The following is a 3,185-nucleotide window of genomic DNA, read 5'->3' on the forward strand; positions in this document are numbered from 1 at the left end:
TTAGTAATAGGTGAAAAACCATCCTTACAAAGGTGTTAATCAGAGACTTGGCTTTGTGGACACTTTTCAGAGAACAAATTTGTTAGCATAAAAATAAAGCCAGAAAATGAAGAGCTGTTTAATCACTCAATTGGATTTTTCTGCCAGCATATTTTTTTTCTCTGCAACCCACTGCTAAATTGTGCTTCCTAGCTGTTTTTATAAAATCACTGAATCAAATCTAACTCTGATTACATCAGAGAAGGCCAGGTACCCTACACCGTAACAGGGGGTTTGAAATTTTGACTTGTCTACTTAAAGATCACCAAAATCTGATAACAAGGGAAATTAGGTCCCTGGGTGGGATTGAACCACCAACCTTATGGTTAATAGCCGTACATACTAACTGATTGCGCCACAGAGACATTTTGCAAAAGTCCATACTGACAAAGGCTAATAAGCAATCATCTAAAACGTTTCCTAGAAAAACTTTAAAAAGTCAATAATCTGGAGAGTTTTTGTAAGATGTTTCTTCCATCAACCAACGAAGAAACACATTGGTACTTTCCCATGATGAGTGAGTGCTTCAGGATCTCTTGCACTTACATGTGCAGCAGAGTACTGCAATGGAAGCATGATAGGCCCATAACCCAGAGGTAGGCAGATTGAAACTATCCTCTGCTATATGCATTTTTTTTTTGTTAATTAAAGTAATCCAAAACAGGGATTGATATTTTGTCTCTTTTATTTTTACTTAAAGTACAATAACTTTTACCATTTTAATTTGTTTTAATAGTATATTGACAGTATTGTTTTCTTTCAAAAATCCACTTCATTTTCTTTACCCTATTATTAAAATGGTAATTGACAAAAACAAACTACATTGTCACCAGAAGAGCAATACAAAATGTACAAGTGATATATTAAAATCATCTTTCCAGCTTGAATTTCAATGATGCATTGGGTCAACAAATTTGTGAGAAACATCTTCACCCTTAAATAAAGATTTTCTTAATTCCTTACCTGTGTGCTAATTAGATATCACCTTGTTTTCACATTAAACAGACTTCCACATGAGAAAGCAGCAAGGAAGCAGTGGCGTTAATGTTTCCTGGTGTCAACTTGTATTATTTCAGTAGACATTGAAATGAGGATGCATCTTGCTGCCTTTCCAATGAAGCAAGTTTAATTTAGTAATAGGTGAAAAACCATCCTTACAAAGGTGTTAATCAGAGACTTGGCTTTGTGGACACTTTTCAGAGAACAAATTTGTTAGCATAAAAATAAAGCCAGAAAATGAAGAGCTGTTTAATCACTCGATTGGATTTTTCTGCCAGCATATTTTTTTTCTCTGCAACCCACTGCTAAATTGTGCTTCCTAGCTGTTTTTTTTATAAAATCACTGAATCAAATCTAACTCTGATTACATCAGAGAAGGCCATGTACCCTACACCATAAGAGGGGGTTTGAAATTTTGACTTGTCTACTTAAATATCACCAAAATCTGATCACAAGTTTAATTAGGTCCCTGGGTGGGATTGAACCACCAACCTTTCGGTTAATAGCCGAACACACTAACCGATTGCGCCACAGAGACACTTTGCGAAAAGTGCCTACTGACAAAGGCTAATAAGCATACATCTAGAACGTTTCCTAGAAAAACATTAAAAAATCAATAATCTGGAGAGTTTTTGTAAGATGTTTCTTCCATCAACTAACGAATAAACACATTGGTACTTTCCCATGATGAGTGAGTGCTTCAGGATCTCTTGCACTTACATGTGCAGCAGAGTACTGCAATGGAAGCATGCTGGACCCATAACCCAGAGGTAGGCAGATTGAAACTATCCTTTGCTATATGCATTTTTTTGTTAATTTAAGTAATCAAAACTGGGATTGATATTTTTGCTCTTTTATTTTTACTTAAAGTACAATAACTTTTACCATTTTAATTTGTTTTAATAGTATATTGACAGTATAGTTTTCTTTCAAAAATCCACTTAATTTTCTTTACCCTGTTATTAAAATGGTAATTGACAAAAAAAACTACATTGTCACCAGAAGAGCAATACAAAATGTACAAGTGATATATTAAAATCATCTTTCCAGCTTGAATTTCAATGATGCATTGGGGCAACAATTTTGTGAGAAACATCTTCAAGTAGTGGTGATCTTTAAGTAGACAAGTCAAATTTCATACCCCCTGTTATTGTGTAGGGTACCTGGCCTTCTCTGATGTTATCAGAGTTAGATTTGATTCAGTGATTTTATAAAAAAAGCTAGGAAGCACAATTTAGCAGTGGGTTGCAGAGAAAAAAAATATGCTGGCAGAAAAATCCAATTGAGTGATTAAACAGCTCTTTATTTTCTGGCTTTATTTTTATGCTAACAAATTTGTTCTCTGAAAAGTGTCCACAAAGCCAAGTCTCTGATTAACACCTTTGTAAGGATGGTTTTTCACCTATTACTAAATTAAACTTGCTTCATTGGAAAGGCAGCAAGATGCATCCTCATTTCAATGTCTACTGAAATAATACAAGTTGACACCAGGAAACATTAACGCCACTGCATCCTTGCTGTTTTCTCATGTGGAAGTCTGTTTAATATGAAAACAAGGTGATATCTAATTAGCACACAGGTAAGGAATTAAGAAAATCTTTATTTAAGGGTGAAGATGTTTCTCACAAAATCGTTGCCCCAATGCATCATTGAAATTCAAGCTGGAAAGATGATTTTAATATATCACTTGTACATTTTGTATTGCTCTTCTGGTGACAATGTAGTTTGTTTTTGTCAATTACCATTTTAATAATAGGGTAAAGAAAATGAAGTGGATTTTTGAAAGAAAACAATACTGTCAATATACTATTAAAACAAATTAAAATGGTAAAAGTTATTGTACTTTAAGTAAAAATAAAAGAGCCAAAATATCAATCCCAGTTTTGGATTACTTTAATTAAAAAAAAAAAGCATACAGCAGAGGATAGTTTCAATCTGCCTACCTCTGGGTTATGAGCCCAGCATGCTTCCATTGCTGTACTCTGCTGCACATGTAAGTGCAAGAGATCCTGAAGCACTCACTCATCATGGGAAAGTACCAATGTGTTTCTTCGTTGGTTGATGGAAGAAACATCTTACAAAAACTCTCCAGATTATTGACTTTTTAAAGTTTTTCTAGGAAACGTTTTAGATGAATGCTTATTAGC

General features: G+C 34.2%; 1 non-coding gene across 1 annotated transcript; it reads right to left on the reverse strand.

The window, feature by feature from the left end:
- Positions 1 to 1,502: 1,502 nt before the first annotated feature.
- TRNAN-AUU (transfer RNA asparagine (anticodon AUU)) lies at positions 1,503 to 1,576 on the reverse strand. The gene has a single exon. It is a non-coding gene; the product is annotated as a tRNA-Asn (tRNA).
- Between the last annotated feature and the right edge of the window lie 1,609 nt (positions 1,577 to 3,185).

The sequence above is a fragment of the Pseudophryne corroboree genome, unplaced genomic scaffold, assembly GCF_028390025.1.
Source record: "Pseudophryne corroboree isolate aPseCor3 unplaced genomic scaffold, aPseCor3.hap2 scaffold_1810, whole genome shotgun sequence".
In the NCBI taxonomy this organism is placed as follows: Eukaryota; Metazoa; Chordata; class Amphibia; order Anura; family Myobatrachidae; genus Pseudophryne; species Pseudophryne corroboree.